The sequence below is a fragment of the Mirounga angustirostris genome, unplaced genomic scaffold (assembly GCF_029215605.1).
Source record: "Mirounga angustirostris isolate CCGP_5_RB_7025 unplaced genomic scaffold, mMirAng1.0.hap1 SCAF_13, whole genome shotgun sequence".
NCBI classification, from domain to species: Eukaryota; Metazoa; Chordata; class Mammalia; order Carnivora; family Phocidae; genus Mirounga; species Mirounga angustirostris.
The window spans coordinates 98,886,978-98,906,274 of record NW_026991721.1 but is presented as its reverse complement, the minus strand read 5'-3'; the positions used below and the strand labels follow the sequence as shown (position 1 = coordinate 98,906,274).

The following is a 19,297-nucleotide window of genomic DNA, read 5'->3' as shown; positions in this document are numbered from 1 at the left end:
GGAACAAGGGCACCTCTAGAAGCTGGAAAAGGCAAGGAAGCAGATTCTGCCCTAGAGCCTCCAGAAAAGAATGCTGCCAATACCTTTATTTTAGCTCAGTGAGACAGATGTTTGACTACTAAACCACAGAACTGCAAGATGATATATTTTTGTTTTAAGCCACTTTGACACCTTTCAACATCAAGTCATCCCATCCAACAACATTTATAGAAATAGAAGAAAAAAAGCCCCTTAGTTTATCACTTAGTAACATGAAACGTCTCTTTCTGTAGATCATGCACATTTTAAAAATTTTTAAATTTTTTTAAAAAAGATTTTATTTATTTGAGATAGAGTGAGAGAGAGCACAGGCAGGGCGGAGGGGCAGAGGGAGAAGCAGGCTCCTGGCTGAGCAGGGAGTCCAATGCAGGGCTTGATCCCAGGACCTCAAGATCATGACCTGAGCCGAAGGTAGACACTTAATGGACTGAGCCACCCAGGCGCCCCTAGATCATGCACATTTTGTTAAATTTGTGAAATAGCTTTTCAGAGCACAAAGTGGATCATATCACTCTCTTCCTTAGTTGATTTTTGTAGCTTTCAAAAGCTTACTGAATGAACCTTAAAATTCTCAGCATGGTCATTTGGTTTCTTCCTTTCTTTCTAGCCTCTTCCTTTGCTATGGTCCACTAAATACTCTCACTCCATTGGCCTATTGAACAAAGTCCATGGTGATTTTGCTTACAAGTAGAGTTATCAGATAAAAAAAAAATACAGGATGCCAAATTAAATTTGAATTATTTCTAATAAGGAATAACTTAGTGTATTTTCTGTGCCGTATTTACTCTTTATCTTATGTAATATGCATAAACACTTAGAAATTACTCAAATTTAACTTATACCCTAGATGATTATTTGCTAAACCTGGCAACCCTACTCATGATCTTTATGAGTTTTCTCTTTCACCTCATTCTCTGTCTACAGATATCCTTCAGGGCTAAGTCAAATATCAACTTTAACATAAGCCCTTGCCTTTTTACTTTCTTCATAGAATTGGTAGGTTGAATGTCTTTTGGATTGCAACCTTGCTGAACATTTATTTTTCTCCATTTGCCCATAATTCCTCATATTTATTAGAACCTTAATAAACATTTGCAGAATACATGAATAAATATTAGGCAATAAATCATTAGTTGAAATAAATCTCAAAATGAATGTTATTGGTAAACTCAAATAGGCTTTATAGAAAGTTATTTTAAAGCCAAGTATAAACATTATTCTTTTATAAGTAACATGGCTTTGCATTTGCCACTAAAACACATTTAATAAAAAGGACACTCCATATAAAATTGCTAAGTGCATAAACTAAAGGTTAGGAAGTTATGCCAACAGAGAATTAGGATAACCAAACCAAAATGTTCCTATTCTGAAGCTGTGGGTAACCATCAAAGACATTTGCACAGTGCCCCAGACAGATCACTGACTCTAGGAGATGCACTACCATGTTTAAATATGAATGTAGAATACTAACACTTTCCCCTTTTGGATAAACAACTATAAAAATCTGTTATAAAAAAAATTTGAAATAAAGGGGTTCCTTGAGCTGATTTCTCTCTTTAAAATCCAAGGTGACTGACATCACAAACACCGGCTAGGAATTGTGCTCCAGGAAATCCATGATTACTAGGATTCATATTGATAAACTTACCCCTGCATAAGAATGTCTCTTGGAAGACCCACGCCAAGCACCACCCACCACAGGACAGAACAAACTTATTATTACATTGGAGATGTCCATGAGTTTAAGAGGTTTCACCATTTCAACTCCCGCATTGAACCTTCAGAAAATAAGATAACAAATTAGCCTGCTGTCTGTCCATACAATATAGGTAATAGAAGTCTTTTGTTTGTGAGTAAAAAATAATTTAAAATTTTCTACAACTGAAAACTATTGTTGTGAATTTTCTATGTATTGGACATTGTATATGGATTAGCATTTTGGAAAACTGTCTACCTTTCTGAGAGCACCTGAAATCCAGGGCCACTCTGCTTATCTGCCCCATGCAATCAGTGTGTCCTGGGATTTTCAATTCAAAATATTTATCTAATAAGCAAGTTCTCTTCTTTCATTGTTTCTGCATCACTTATTCAAGTTCATGTAATAGTTTTCTTGGATTACTGTGAGCTTCTAATTAACCAAGCTGCCTCAGTTTTATCCCACCTATATTCTTCAATACAACTGCCAGAACACCCTTTCTAGTTGCAAATGCAACTGCATTCATTACTATTTAAAATCCCAATGACTTACTTAAGGACTTCAGGCTCCTTAGCATGGTATGCAGACCTTTTTTCACAGGGTTCCTGCTTCTTTATCTACGTTTCTTGCTATGCTTACCTTCCATTTTTCCTAGAAACTCACCTTCTGATGATTGTGAACTATATCAAGGAAGGTAGTGCATTTGCCTGATTCACGGCTATCTCCCTAGTATCTTCAAAGAGGCTGGCAGAAAGTCATGTTTAGTCTGATGCATGAATAAATATAATTGCATTTCTTTTCCTCCAGCTGATGAGTCTTCCTGCTTCAGAGCTCTTATCCTCCTTTTGACTCACTCTTTGTTTCAAACCTGTGTATGTGTATATGTAAAAGGGAATATAGGAGGAATGGGGATCCAGGTGCTAGGTATAACAAATATAAGTGGTACTTAATTCTCTGCTGTACATGACTCTCAGGTTCAATTCAGAAAAAAGGGAAGAGATCACATTTTCATCCTTACTGTGACTTTAGGCATAAGAATGGTTAGTGGGTAGGAAAAGATTTGGTGTGATGCACCATCAGAGATCAAAGAGAAAGAACAGAAACCCAACTGAGCTTTTACTTATTTCAGAAGGGAGTCAGGGACTACAGATCAACACTTGGATAGCTACATGAAATCTGGAATGCATGTTATTTTTTCCGTATTTGCTATCCATATTTTATTTCCTCTTAGCATATTTTTTGAAAGCTTGAGGGAAGAAGGTAGCATTCCACTCTGTCGTTAGGCTTAGGGAAAATTATTCCTCAGGATCAAAATGGATAGTAGCAGAATGGAAAGGAAGAGGAATTAGACTGAGCTTCTGAAACTTAAAGTTAGCAAAGGAGCAAAAGAATCTGGAACTGATAAGTTGTCTCAGGGCTTGGCCCACAGGTTCTGTATTTGTGGTGGTACAGAGTTACCCTTTGCAGAATGGCTCATGAAAAGATCATGATAGTTCATTCTAAGCAATGAAGTTTTCCAGCTTAATGGAGAACTGGTAGACCAAGGAGTGAGCATCTATTGTGAGCAAGGGAAGAAAGATATAGAATTGATGCAGCCATGATTGATGAGAGAAATATGCTTATATCCCAGTTTGTGGAGGCCTGTTAACTGGTGGCTTTTAAGAATCACTACATCACAATTTGGTGAATATGGACTCCTTCAACCTGAGCAGCACATGCTGAGGAGAGTCTGATCTTGAGATCAACTGGAGATGACCAGTAGGAGTTGGCTTTTGGGAAAGATTACTCAGGATGCAGTGTGGACAGTGGATTAGAGATGGTAGGATTGTTGGGAGGGAAGCTATGACAAGTAGTCTAAATGAGGTGATAATCTGAACTCAGCAGCACTAGGCATGGAGAGAAATGGATGAATGCAAAAGATATTTAAGAGGTGGAATCTACATAATAGGATATGGGGGATGAAAGCACATGGATGTTCATTTTATCAAAGAATCCTTTTTTGGTGTAACATTTTAAACACAGAATACTTTTACACTGAACATATTTTGTAAACCTAGGTCTGCAGTAAAAGACATGATTGAATCTGAGAATACTGATTATCATGGGAAAGTAAAAGTACATATAACACAGAGTTCTACTTTGGGCAGCCCTCTGTTAATGAACATTTTGGTGAGAATGCCGATCTTGGCAGTGGGAGTCATAAAAAGGGATCTCACAAACACACCACATGTCTCACCAGACCTTGAGGAGAAGAGGCATCTGAAAATGTCATGTTCAATATTAATTGAGATGGGCAATATAGCTCTGCCCATGGGAACATCTCAGAGTGTTTAAAAGTATATTTATGTGTGAAAAAGGCTTTATTCCTTGACAGTAAGATAAGAATCTCTCCATTCTGAGTGGTCATGTGAATCAGGGCCTCACAGGGTGTGTGCTGAGGTCTCACGCAGCTCAGCACTTGAGTTTAGGGTCAGGCCATATTCAGCGAAGACATGAGTGGTGCCATTGACAAATTTACCTCTGAAAATAACCCTGTCATGGCCTTGGTTCCTTGCCCTCAAGAGAGCAGATACTCCTTCACTGGGTGGATGATCAGGAGGACAGAGACCTGGCCTTCCCAGAACAGAGTGACACTGACAAGGTAGGTGCCATTGTGGAAGTCTGTCACCTTTCCTGCAGTGCCTGCTTTTAGAGATGGGGATGACATCCTGGCCCTTGGGAAATACCACCTACTTTCCTTCTTGCATCCCAAGTGGTCCCTCCCCTCTAGTCGGATGTCTAGCTGATCTCCCCCTGCAGTAGGTGTCTCGAGAGTGGAGGATGGTGGCTGTGCTGTGTGTGGCACTGGTAGTGGTGTTCATGTGGGTGAAAGGTCTGGGGGGGATCAGCTGGTTTAGTGTCTCCATGATTCCCTTTATTCTTTGCTCAGTCTCTGTTGGTGGCTTTAATGGGCTCAGTGATATTTTAGGGTATGAGGACTTCGTGGAGGTATACCAGTGATGGAAGGAGATAGGTAAGTTTAGACCAGACCAAAACTGAAATTACAAGGTATGTGACATAATGAAATGAACCAAGTCATTTTACTTATGAATTTGAATGTTTATTTACCTATCATCATATTATTTAAACTCTGATAATGTTGAATGACATGTAAACATTTTGTAAATTAAAAATTATTTTTTAAATTGTTGATATACAATACTATATTACTGTCAGGTATATCACATAGTGATTTACCCATTCTTTACATTACAAAATGTTCACCAAAATCAGTATAATCATGTGTCAACGTATGAAGTTATTACAGTGTTATCGACCATCTTCCCTAAGCTGTAGTTTTCATCCCCATGACTTATTTATAACTGGAAGATTGTACTTCTTAATCCCCTTTATCTGTTTCCCTTATCCCTACTCTGCCCTCTCCTCAAGGCAATAGTTTGCTCATTTGTTTATGAAATTATATGGTATTTGTCTTTCTCTGTTTGGCTTAATTCATTTAGCGTAATACTCTCTAGTTCCATCCGTGTTGATGCAAATGGCAAGATTTCATTCTTTTTCATGACTGAGTAATACTCTCTTTTGTATGTACATCATATGTCCTTTATCTATTCATCAATTCAGTGGACACTTAGGTTGCTCCCATATCTTGGGTCATGTAAATAATGCTTTAATAAACATAGGGGTCCATATATCTTTTTGAATTAAGGTTTTCATTTTCTACAGGTAAATACCCGGAAGTGGATAGTATTTCTATTTTTAACTTTCAAGGAATCTCCCTACTGTTTTGCATAGTGGATGCACCCAATTTACATTCTCACCAACAGTGCACTAAACTACTTTTTCTCCACATCTCTGCCAACGCTGTTATTTCTTGTCTTTTTGATACTAGCTATTCTGATAGGTGTGAGGTGATATCTTATTGTAGTTTTGGTTTGCATTTCCCTAATAATTAGTGATGTTGAGCATCTTTTCCTGTGTCCATTGGCCATCCATATGTCTTCTTTGAAAAATGTCTATTCAGGTTCTTTGGCCATTTTTTTTTAAATTTAAATTTAAAATTTTTTCAAAGATTTTTTTTTATTAGAGCATGTGTGTGTACATGTGCATGAGCAGGGAACCCTATGCCCAGGACCCTGGGGTCATGACCTGAGCTGAAGGCAGACACTTAATGGACTGAGCCATGTGAGCACCCCTCTCTGCCCATTTTTAATTAGATTATCATATTTGGTATTGTGTGAGTTCTTTATATATTTTGAATATTAACACTTTGTAGGATATATCATTTGCTAATATCTTCTCCCATTAAATTGGTTGCTTTTCATTTTGTTGATAGTTTCCATCACTGGGCAAAATCTTTCTGGCTTGACATAGGCTCAGTGGTTTATTTTTGCTGTTTCCCTTACCTGAGGAGACATATCCATAAAATGCTGCTTGTTTTGTTTTAGATGTTTTATGGTTTCAGATCTTACAGTTAGGTCTTTAATCCATTTTGAGTTTATTTTTGTGTATGGTGTAAGAAAGTGGTCCAGTTCTCCCAATACCATTTATTGAAGAGACTATGTTTTCCCCATTGTATACTCTTGCCTCTTTTCTCATAGATTAATTTACCATAAAAGTGTAGATTTATTTCTGGGGTCTAGATCCTCTTCCCTTGATATATGTATTTATATTTGTGTCAGTACTGTACTGTTTTGACTACTGTAGCTTTGTAGTATATCTTGAAATCTGGAATTCTGGTACCTCTAGCTTGGTTCTTTCTCAAAATTGCTTTTGCAGTTTGGGGACTTTTGTGGTTCCATGCAAGTTTTAAGATTGTATGTTCTAGTTCTATGAAAAAAACTATTGGTATTTTGATCAGGATTGCATGGAACCTATAGATTGCTTTGCGTAGAATGCACGGTTTAAAAATATTCTTCCAATCCATTAACATGGTTTATCTTTTCATGTTTGTGTCACCTTTAATTACTTCCTCAGTGTCTTTCTTATAGTTTTCAAGTATAGGTCTTTCACTTGGTTAAATTTATGCCTAGGTATTTTATTCTTTTTAATGCAATTATAAGTGGGATTATATTCTTAAATTTTCTGCTAGTTTGTTATTAGTGTATAGATATGCAGATTTCTATATTTGTATCCTCAATTTTGATGAATTCACTTATTTTAGTAGTTGAAATCTTTAGGGTTTCTATATATGGTATCATGTCACCTAGAAATAGTGGCAGTTTTGCTTCTTCCTTACCAATTTAGATAACAGTTATTTCTTCTCTAATTGCTGCAGCTAGTACTTCCAGTAGTATGTTGAATAAAAGAGATGAGACTGGACATCCTTGTATTGTTCCTGATTTTAGAGGAAAGGCTTTAGTTTTTCTTTTTTTTTTTTTTTTTAAAGATTTTTTTATTTATTTATTTGAGAGAGAGAATGAGAGAGAGCACATGAGAGGGGGGAGGGTCAGAGGGAGAAGCAGACTCCCTGCCGAGCAGGGAGCCCGATGCAGGACTCGATCCCAGGACTCCAGGATCATGACCTGAGCCGAAGGCAGTCGCCCAACCAACTGAGCCACCCAGGCGCCCAGGCTTTAGTTTTTCAACAGTGAGTGTGATACTAGATTTGAGGTGTATCACTAAAGGAAGAGTAAATGCACCTGAATCAATTAATTATTCATAATTGGATTCAATATATTTGCCCACAACTGTTCAGGCCTTCTAAAAAATGTTTATAGGTGTGGAAAATAGTAGAAAAAGAGGATCCTGAGCTCACTTCCTCCCATGGATACTTTGAAGCAACAACTACATATAATGGAACTCACTCTGAAAATAACCTGTAACTGGCAGAATAGATCTCCACAACTAAAAACATGAAGAGAAAGTCACATTGACAAGAATACTGTGAACTTAACTCCCAATGTGGTGATCCACATCACAGGTGTTGAGTTACTCCCTGAGGAGCAAGGGGATCAAGCCCCACATTGGGTGCCCAAAGCCCTGGAACCTTTCACTAAAAAGCTGGGTTTGCAAATCATTAGGGCTTAACACTGGGAGAGCCTGAGGGAGCTATAGGAAATAAAGACTCCTCTCTTGAAGGACAAACACTATATCACATGGTGCAAGAAGCAGCAGTTCACTGGGAGAGCCTGAGGGAGCTATAGGAAATAGACTCCTCTCTTGAAGGACAAACAAACACTATATCACATGGTCCAAGCAGCAGCAGTTTAAAGCATATCTAGATTCTATAATCTAGATTATACATAAAGGTAAAATTATACTAATTTTAGGGCATGTGCTGGAGGGGCAGAAATCTATAGGCACTTTCTTTGACAGTAATGGGGCGGGGGGGATGCCATTTTTCTCACCCTAGCCTGGCAGGAGCCAGTTCAGGCACTTTCCATCTACCTTAGGGGTTGGGGAGGGCAGCCAGCTCTGCCTACAGCATGTCCACAGCAGTTGTGGTAAGGCCTCTCAGCCAGCTCTACTAGAGGCTGGCCCCTCCCACCCAGCTGCAGCTACAGCCAGCTGTGCTGGGAGCTAACCCCACCTATTGGCGGCCAGCCCAGCCCATCCAGGAGTCACCCCTGGTGACCAAAAAGTATTATATACTGGGCCCCCCAGGACACTTTCTACAGAAGGCTGCTGCTTTTAAGACCAGGAGATGTAGCTGACCTAACCTAATACAGTCAAATTCCATTGTTCCAAATAAATAATCAAGATAAAAAGAGTTCAAAATAATAGTCAAAAAGATGCTCACAGAACTCAAGAAAGGGTGGATGATCTCAGAAATTTACTAAAGAGATGATAGAAAATTAAACCCCAACCAATCTGAGCTGTAGAATATAATAACTGAAATGAAAAATACAGCAGAAGGAATCAACAGATTAGAGGATAAAGAATGAATCAGTGATCTGGAAGATAGGTAATGGAAAGCACCCAAGCTGAATAACAAAAAGAAAAAAGAATAGGTTAAGGGATCTCTTGGACAATGTATCAAGCATAGTAACATTCATATTCTAGCTCCCTGGAAAAGAGAAAAAGGGGCATAAAGTGTACTAAAAAAAAATGATAGTTGAAAATGTCAAACTGGGGAATGAAACATATCTCAACAAGATGAATAGAAAGATGTCCACACAAACACACATATATTTAAAATGTCAAAAAAAGGGGGGGGGGTGTCTTAAAAAGAGCAAGAGAAAAGCAACTAGTCACAAAGAACTCCCAGAGGGTATCGGCTGGTTCTTCAGCAGAAATGTTGCAGACCAGAATGGAGTGACATGTTATATTCAGTGTGCTAAAAGGGAAACACCTACAAAAAAAATAAACATCATTCAGAATTGGATACCTAGTTTATTACCACTATGCTGACCTTACAAGAAATGTTCGAGACTTTTTAAAGGGGAAAATAAAGAGCTATAAAGGTCGAAAGCAAGAATGGCAAAATCGATTATATATCTATAATAATTAAGGGATGTGGTATCATATACATAAAAATTGGAGAGAAGTAGAAAAATACAGTGCTTTTAAATGTGTTCACACTTAAGTCACCATCCACTTAAAATAGAATGCTGTATACTTGGGGGTTATATATGAACTCTATGATAACCAAACACAAAAACCTATAATTGGTATAGAAGAAATAAGGAATCCATACATAAGAGCAAAAAAAAAAAAAAAAAAAAAAAAAAAAGTCTTCAAGGAAAGAAAGCAAGAAATGAAGGAACAGAGCAGAACTACAAAAACAATCAGAAGATAACTAACAAAATGGCAATAAATACATACCTATCAATAATTAAATGAACGAAATGCCCCAGTCAAAAGACAAAAAACAACCTATCTATATGTTGCCTACCAGAGACTAATTTCAGACTTAAAGACACCTACAGACTGAAAATGAATGGAAAAATATATTCCATGCAAATGGAACAACAAAAAGGGTAGCAATATTTATGTCAGACAAAATAGACTTTAAAAACAAAGACTGTAACAAGAGGTAAAAGAAAATTACATGATAAAATGATCAAGCCAACAAGAGTATATAATAGTTGTAAATATTTATGCACCAAATGTAGAATCACCTAAATAAAGTAATACAATAATAGTGGGGTACTATAACACCCCAGCATCAATGGATAGATCAAGACAAGAAGTCAATTAATTAAAAAAACAAAACAAAACAGTGGCTTTGTATGACAAATTAGACCAGATGGACTTAAGAGATATATACAGAATGTTCCATCCCAAACCAGCAGAGTACACTTTCTTTTTAAATGCATATGGAACATTCTCCAGGATAGATCACATGTTAGGCTACAAAGTAATTCTCAACAAATTAAAAAAGAATAAGATCATATAAACTATCTTTCCAGACCACAACATTGATGAAACATAAGGAAAAAAACTCGGAGGCTAAACAACATGCTACTAAATAACCAATAGGTAAAGAAAGAAATCAAAGACGAAATGAAAACAAAATGTTTTAGTCATTGAACGGTTCCTAGTTACAGCAATACAGGGCTGTTGCAAGAAACAAGAAAAATCGCAATCTATCCTTGTACCTAAAGGAATTAGAAAAAGAAAAAGAAAAAAGAAACCCAAAGTTAGAAGAAAATAAGAATCCAGTGGAAATAAATGAAATAGAGACTGAAAAAGAAAACAAAAGATAAATGAAACTAAGGGCTGGTTCTTTGGAAAAAGATAAACAAAATTGACAAACCCTTGGCCAGACTCATCAGGAAAAAAGAGAGAGGACTTTAATAAATGAAATCATAAAGAGAAGGAGCAGCCAACACTATAGCAATATAAAGGAGTGTAAGGGACTACTATGAGAAACTACATGCCAAAAAATTGGAGAAACTAGAATGGAAAATTTTATCTTCCAAGACTCAGGAAAAAATAGACAATCAGAACAGATTGGTTACTAGTAGAAAAGTTGAAATGGTAATTTAAAAAATCTCCCCCAAAACAAAAGTCTAAAACCAGATGGCTTCACAGGCTAATTCTATCAAATAGTTAAAGAAGGGTTAATACTTCCTTTACAAAATATTCCAAAAAATAAAAGAGGAAGGAATGCTTCCAAATTTATTCTATGATGCCAGCATTACTCTGATACTAAAACCAAAGACATTACAAAAACCCAAATCTACATAATATCCCTAATAAACCTGGATGCCAAAATTCTCAACAAAATATGAGCTGAAGTCAGTAACACATTAAAAGTATCATTCACCGGGTGCCTGGGTGGCTCAGTTGGTTAAGCAACTGCCTTCGGCTCAGGTCATGATCCTGGAGTCCCGGGATCGAGTCCTGCATCGGGCTCCCTGCTCAGCGGGGAGTCTGCTTCTCCCTCTGACCCTCCCCCCTCTCATGCTCTCTCTCTTTCATTCTCTTTCTCTACTAAATAAATAAAATCTTAAAAAAAAAAAAAGTATCATTCACCATGAACAAGTTGGATTTATTCCAGGGATGCAAAGATGAGTTAATATCCACAATTAATCCATGTGATACAACACATTAACAACAACAAAAAACCCATTACAAATTATATGATCATCTCAATAGATACAGAAAAAGCATTTGACAAAGTTCAACATTTGTTCACAATAAAAGTTCTCAACAAAGCGGGTATAGAGGGACCATACCTCAACATAATAAAGGTCATATGTGACACACCCACATCTAACATCATACTCAGTGGTGAAAGCTTTTCCTCCAAGATCAGGAAGAAGACACAAATGTCCATTCTCACCACTTACATTCAAAAGAATATTGGAAGTCCTCATCAATCAGAAAAGAAAAAGACAATCCATCCAAACTGGTAAGGAAGAAGTAAAACCATAACTAATTCCAGATGACATATAATTATATAGAGGAAATAGTAAGACACTGGGGGGAAAAAAACCAACATTAGAATAAATGAATTCATTAAAGTTGAAGGATAGAAAATTCAGAATCTGTTTCATTTCTATACCCTAATAACAAAGTATGAGAAAAAATTTTAAGACAATCCCATTTACAACTGCCTAAAAAAGAATAAAGTATCTATGAATGAATAGAATCAAGCAGGCAAAAAGATCCATACTTTGAAAACTATAAGATACTTATGTAAGAAATTGAAAACAACACAAACAAATGGAAAGACATACCATGCTCATGGATCAGAAGAACTGATATTGTTAAAATAGTCCTACTACCCAAAATAATTTACAGATTCAGTGGCATCCCAACAAAAGTACCAATAGTACTTTGGAAGCACAAAAGTCTCTGAATTGCCAAAGCAATCTTGAGAAACAAAGCTGGAGGTATCATAATCCTAAATTTCAAGATATAATGAAAACATATAGTAATTGAAACAGTATGGTACTGGCACAAAAATAGTCACATATATGAATGCAACAAGATAGTGAACATAGAAATAAACTCATGGTTAGTCTACAACACAGGAGACAAGATGTACAGTGGAGAAAAGACAGTCTCCTCAGTAAATGGTGTTGGAAAACTGGACAGTTACATGCAAAATAATGAACCAGGACCACTTTCTTACATCATACACAAAAATAAAACATATTAAAACCGACATTTGAGGCCTGGAACCATAAACTTCTAGAAGAAAACATAGGCAGTATTCTCTTGAATGTTAGCATTAGCAATAATTTTCTAATTACATCTCCTCAGGCAAGAGAAACAAAAGCAAAATATTGGCATTACACCAAGCAGAAAGATTTTTCACAGTGAAGGAAATCATCAAGAAAAAAGACAAAGCAACCTACTGACTTGGAGAAGTTATTTGTAAAGGATCCATCTGATAAGGGGTCAATTTCTAAAATATTTAAAGAATTCATACACTCCAACTCCACAAAGATTAAAAAATGGGCAGAGGACCTGAATAGACATTTTTTCTGAAAAAGACATATAGATGGCCAACAGACACATGAAAAAATGCTCAACATTGCTAATCAGGGAAATGCAAATCAAAACCACAGTCGGATATGAATTTACACCTGTTAGATGGTCATCAAAAAGACAAGAAATAACAAGTGGTGAGAATGCAAAAAAAGGAATCCTTGTGCACTGTTGGTAGAAATGTAAATTGTTGCAGCCACCACTGTTCAAAACAATACACAAGTGCCTCAAATAATTAAATACCATATGATCCTGTAAACTCATTGTGGGGTATTTACCCAAAGGAAAAAAAATTACATATTTTGTAAAGATATATGCACTCCTATGTTCACTGAAACATTATTTACATAAACCAAGGTATGGAAGCAACCCAAGTGTCCATCAATAGATGAATGTATAAGGAAGATGTGTTAAATGTATATACAATGGAGTATAACTCAGCCATAAAGTATAATGAAATCTTGCCATTCATGATAGAATACACTCTAGATCCAGCCCATGTTGAGTAAAATAAACAAAAATACTACATGATTTCACTTTACAATGAATTAAACAACAAAACAAAACCAGAAATGGATTCATAAGTACAGAGAACAAACTGATGGTTGCCAAAGAGGTGGGGGCTGTGTGGATGGGCAAAATAGGTGAAGCAGATTAAAATTTACAAACTTCCTATTATAAAATAAGTTACATGAAGAAAATTGTTGTATAGGGAATATACTCAATAATGTAATGTTGCATGGTAATAGATGGTAACTATTCTTATCATGGGAAGCACTGCATCATGTATAGAATTATTGATCACTATGTGGTACATCTGATAGTAATATAACATTTTATGTCAACTATATTTCAATAATTAAGAAAACAGAATGAGGATAAAGATGTAAAATACGTTTTATACATAAACATGGGTAAGAGTAAAAATGGTGTTTGTAGAACATGTTGGAAGTTAAGCAAGCACGACCTAAAATAGATTACTATATACATAGGGGTTATATATGAACCACATAGTACAATAAAGCAAAATAACTATAATAAAAAAGAGAAAGTTATCCATGCATAACACTAAAGAAATTCATCAAATCACAAGGGAAGAGAGCAAGAGGAGAAATGAAACAGTGAAGAACTACAAAAACAACCAGAAAACAAACATTTGGCAATAAGTACATACTTATCAATAATTACATGAAATGCAAATAGGCTAAATGCTCCAATCTAAAAACATAGGGTTACTGAATGTATAAAAAATAAGAAACCTCTATATGCTGCCTAAAAGAGACCCACTTCATATTTAAAGACACACAGACTGAAAGTAGAGGGATAGAAAAAGATTTTCAATGCAAACGAGTGTGTGTGTGTGTGTGTGTGTGTGTGTGTGTGTGTGGCGGGGGCGGGGGGGAAGCTGAGGTAGGAATACTTAGACAAAATAGAATTTAAAGATTTATTTGAGAGCAAGCGAGCATGCACAAGGTGGGGGGAGGGGCAGAGGGAGAGAGAGAATCGTCAAGAAAACTCCCCACTAAATGTGGAGCTGATAGAGGGGCTCAATCCCAGGATCCTGAGATAATGACCTGAGACAAAATCAAGAGTCAGATGCTCAACTGACTGAGCTACGCAGGTGCCCCTAGACCAAATAAACTTTAAAACAAAGAATGTAACAAAAGACAGGAGAATAACATAATGATAAGTGATCATTCTAAGAAGAGGATGTAACAATTATAAACATCTACATACATAGGAATGCCTAAATATGTAAAGCACTATTAATAATCATAAAGGGAGAAACAGTAATACAATACTAGTGGGTTAATTTAATACCCCAATTACGTCAATGGATAGATCACTCAGAAAGTCATTAAGGAAACAATGGGTTTAAATGACATGTTAGACCAGATGAACTTAAGATTTAAGCTTTATAGATTTATAGATTTAGATTTATAGAACATTCCATCCAAAACAACAGTATACACATTTGTTTCAAGGGCACGTGGGACATTCTCCAAAACAGATCATATGTTAGGCTACAAAACAAGTCCAAATAAAGGGGTGCCTAGGTGGCTCAGTCAGTTAAACGTTTACCTTTGGCTCAGGTCATGATCTCAGGGTCCTGGGATTGAGCCCCAGGTCAGGCTCCCTGCTCAGCAGGGAATCTGCTTCTACCCCTCCACCCCCTTCTTCCCCACCACTTGTGCTCATGCTCTCTCTTAAATAAATAAAATTTGAAAAAAATAAATTCAAGATGATTGAAATCATATCAAACATCTGTTCCCAACAGAGTGCTGTGAAACTAGAAATCAATTACAAGAAAAAAACCTGGGAGGAATCAGAACACCTGGAGGCTAAACAGCATGCTACTAAACAACTAATGGGTCAAGGAAGAGATCAAAAGAGAAAATGAAAAAAAAAAAAAAAAAACAACAAAAAACAAAAAACCAAAACTTGGAGACAAATGAAAAGGGAGGCACAGTGTTCCAAAATCTTTGGGATGCAGCAAAAGTAGTTCTAAGTGGAAGTTTTATAACAATACAAACCTACCACAAGAAATAAAAATCTTTTTTTTTTTAAAGATTTTATTCATTTATTCGACAGAGAGAGACACAGCAAGAGAGGGGACACAAGCAGAGGGAGTGGGAGAAGGAGAAGCAGGCTTCCCGCTGAGCTGGGAGCCCGATGTGGGATTCGATCCCAGGACCCCGGGACCATGACCTGAGCTGAAGGCAGACGCTTAACGACTGAGCCACCCAGGCACCCTAAGAAACAAAAATCTTAATCTAAACTTAGACCTAAAGAAACTAGAAGACAAGAAACAAAGCCTGAAGTTAGTAGAAGGAAGGAAATGATTACAGCAAAAATAAATAGGGAAAAAAAAAAATCAAAGAAACCAAAAGCTGGCCCTTAGAAAAGAAACAAAATTTTTAAACCATTAGCCAGACGCATGTGTTGAATATAGCATAATGTATAGAGAAGTTCTACATCTGAAACTAATGTAACATTGTGTATCAACTATACTCAAACATTTTTTAAAAGGCAATGCTATAAGAAAGGATTGTAATTATGATAAGCAATATTAAAATGGTATTTTAATAGATTATAATTAGTACTACAATAACTCAATGATTTTAGTAATTGGTGTAACTAAAATAAAACTTTCCCAGAAGAGAGAGAGAGAGGGAGAGAGGGACAGAATGGACTTAAATAAAATTAGAAGTGAAAGAACAGTTATAACACAACCACAGAAACACAAGGATTATAAGAGACTACTGTGAAAAATTATACACCAACAAATTGGACAAAGTACAATAAATGGATAAATTACTAGAAACACAATCTTCCAAGATTAATCAGGAAGAAAAGAAAATCTGAACAGACTAATTACCAGCAATGAAAGTGAATCAGTAATATAAAACTCTCCCCAAAAGTTTAAGACCAGATAGATTCACAGGTGAATTCTACCTAACATTAAAAAAATAGTTAATAACTATCTTTCTCACAGCTTAAAAAATAGAAGAGGAAGAAATGCTTCTACATCATCCTATAAGGTAAGACTTCTTCTGATATGAAACCAGGCAAACAGTATAAGTGAAGAACATTACAGGCCAATATCCCTAATGACATAGATGCAAAAATCATCAACAAAGTATGTGCAGACTATATTCAGCAGTACATTAAAAGCATCATTCACCATGATCAACTGGGATTTGTTCCATGGATGCAAGAATGACTCAATAGCCACAAAGTGATACACCACATTAATACAATGAGTAAATACCATATGATCATCTCAATAGATGCAGAAAAAGCATTTGACAAAATTCAACATCTGTTCATGATAAAAAGTCTGAATAAAGTAGGTATAGAAGGAACATACCTCAACATAAGAAAGGTGAAATATGACACATCTACACTTAACATCATACTCAGTGGTGAAAAACAAAACTTTTGCTCTAAGATCAGGAATAAGACAAGGATGTCCATTATAACCCGTTTTATTCAAGAGAGTACTGGAGATCCTAGCCACAGCAATTAGACAAGAATAAGAAACTGCATTCCAAGAATTAGGAGGAAGTACAACTGTCCCTATTTCCAGATGATATGTTACTATATAGAGAAAATACTAAAGAGTTCACCAAAAACTATTAGAACTTATAAATTCATAAAAGTTGCAGGATAGAAAGTTACAGAAATCTGTTGTATTTCTCTACACTAATAATGAAATAGCAGAAAGAGAATTTAATGAGACAATCTCATTTATAATAGCATCAAAAAATACCTAGGAATAAATTTAACCAAGGAGGTGAAAGACTTGTATTCTGAGAACTACAAGATTGATCGAACTGAAGACGACATAAACAAATGGAAAGATATACCATGCTCATTGATCGGAAGAATTGGTATTGTTAAAATATCCATACCTCATAAAGTAATCTACAGATTCAATGGCATCCCCATCAAAACACTAATTCTTTTTTCACAGAACGAGAATAATGCTAAAATTTGTATAAAGCCACAAAAGACCCCAAAGAGCCAAAGCAATTTTTTTAATTTATTTTTTTTATTCTTATGTTAATCCCCATACATTACATCATTAGTTTTAGATGAAGTGTTCCATGATTCATTGTTTGTGCATAACACCCAGTGCTCCATGCAGAATGTGCCCTCCTCAATACCCACCACCAGGCTAACCCATCCTCCCACCCCCCTCCCCTCCAGAACCCTGTTTGTTTTTCAGAGTCCATCGTCTCTCATGGTTCGTCTACCCCTCTGATTTCCCCCGCTTCATTCTTCCCCTCCCACTACCTTCTTCTTCTTCTTCTTTTTTTTTTCTTAACATATATTGCATTATTTGTTTCAGAGGTACAGATCTGAGATTCAACAGTCTTGCACAATTCACAGTGCTTACCAGAGCACATACCCTCCCCAGTGTCTATCACCCAGCCAACCCATTCCTCCCACCCCCAGCACTCTAGCAACCCTCAGTTTGTTTCTTGCGATTAAGAATTCCTCATATCAGTGAGGTCATATGATACATGTCTTTCTCTGTTTGACTTATTTCACTCAACATAATACCCTCCAGTTCCATCCACGTCGTTGCAGATGGCAAGATCTCATTCCTTTTGATGGCTGCATAATATTCCATTGTATATATATACCACTTCTTCTTTATCCATTCATCTGTCGATGGACATCTTGGCTCTTTCCACAGTTTGGCTATTGTGGACATTGCTGCTATAAACATCGGGGTGCAAGTACCCTTTCGGATCCCTACTTTTGTATCTTTGGGGTAAATACCCAGTAGTGCAGTTGCTGGATCATATGGTAGCTCTATTTTCAACTTTTTGAGGAACCTCCATACAGTTTTCCAGAGTGAGCCAAAGCAATTTTGAAAAAGAACAAAAGTAGAACTAACAGAGTCAGATTTCAGAGTGTACTGTATACATTATAGTACTGGCACATAAACAGACACATAGATCAATAGGAGGGAACAGAGAACCAAGAATTAACCTGATGCTTATATGGTCAATTAATCTATGACAAAGGAGGCAAGGATATACAATGAGGAAAGACTGTCTTTTTTATAAATGGTGTTGGGAAAACAAGACAGCTATACGTAAAGAATGAAATTGGACCATTTTCTTACAGCATACACACAAGTAAATTCAAAAAGGATTAAAGACCCAAAAGGAAATAGAAAATAAACTCTTGGACATTGGTCTTAGCAATACTGCTTATATATGAATATATATATATATATTCCAAATAATCCAAATAAATATATTTATTAAATTATTTGAGAACAAGACAGTATGCACAAGCAGGGGGGGAGAGGGAGAAGTAGACTCCCTGCTGAGCAGGGAGCCCAACATGCAGGGCTCAGTCCCAGGACCTGGGTTCTTGACCTGAGCCAAAGGCAGATGCTTAACCAACTGAGCCACCCAGGTTGATGTGGTTTTGGAGTAGAGGTGAGGTTTGGTGGGGTGAAGTCCGGAGCTGATGACCAAGAAAGAATTCTTGAGATGTCTTTGGTGCAAAATGGTGGTTTATTGGGGTGCCTGGGTGGCTCAGTCATTAAGCGTCTGCCTTGGGCTCAGGTCACGATCCCAGGGTCCTGGGATTGAGTCCCACATCCGGCTCCTTGCTCAGTGGGGAGTCTGCTTCTCCCTCTGCCTGCCACTCTCCCTGCTTGTGCTCTCTCTCTGACAAATAAATAAAATCATAAGAAAAAAAATCCTCACCCAAAAGTAAAACATATATTCCAAACAAACAAATAAATAAATGGTGGTTTATTAAAGCAGAAATCTGCTGCACTGGGGTCTTGAGGAGTGGCTGATTATATACTCAGGAATTGGGAGAAGTAAGGAAAAGGGAGGTTTCAAAAGAACTTTCATATGCTAAAGAGGACCAACCTACAAGTACCAGAGGCCTTGCCCTTGTCAAGTTAAGGTTGTTTCCCCCTCTATCAAGGTATTAACATTACAACACTTGGGAGATTCCTGGAAGAATGTCACACATGTCCCACCCAGGAGTGTGAGGTGGGGGTGGGAGGGAGGTTGCAGGGTGTCAGCTTGTGCTTTGTCCTCAGCTTACCTTCTGCTCCCTCATCACAGGCATCCCAGAAATGTATTTTTTTTTTTTTTAAATCTGTCTCCTCTGGCAAGGGCAACAAAAGCAGTAATA

The 19,297-nt window shown here is 36.8% G+C and overlaps 1 long non-coding RNA gene and 1 pseudogene across 1 annotated transcript; one reads left to right on the top strand and one right to left on the bottom strand.

The window, feature by feature from the left end:
- The window catches only part of LOC123857788 (NXPE family member 1-like), a 67,807-nt pseudogene extending 63,192 nt beyond the window's left edge, over positions 1-4,615 (bottom strand).
- On the top strand, positions 1,663-15,507 carry LOC135362426 (uncharacterized). The gene is made up of 3 exons (XR_010407104.1): positions 1,663-1,868; positions 4,298-4,376; positions 14,898-15,507. It is a non-coding gene; the product is annotated as an uncharacterized LOC135362426 (long non-coding RNA).
- The last annotated feature ends 3,790 nt before the right edge of the window (positions 15,508-19,297 follow it).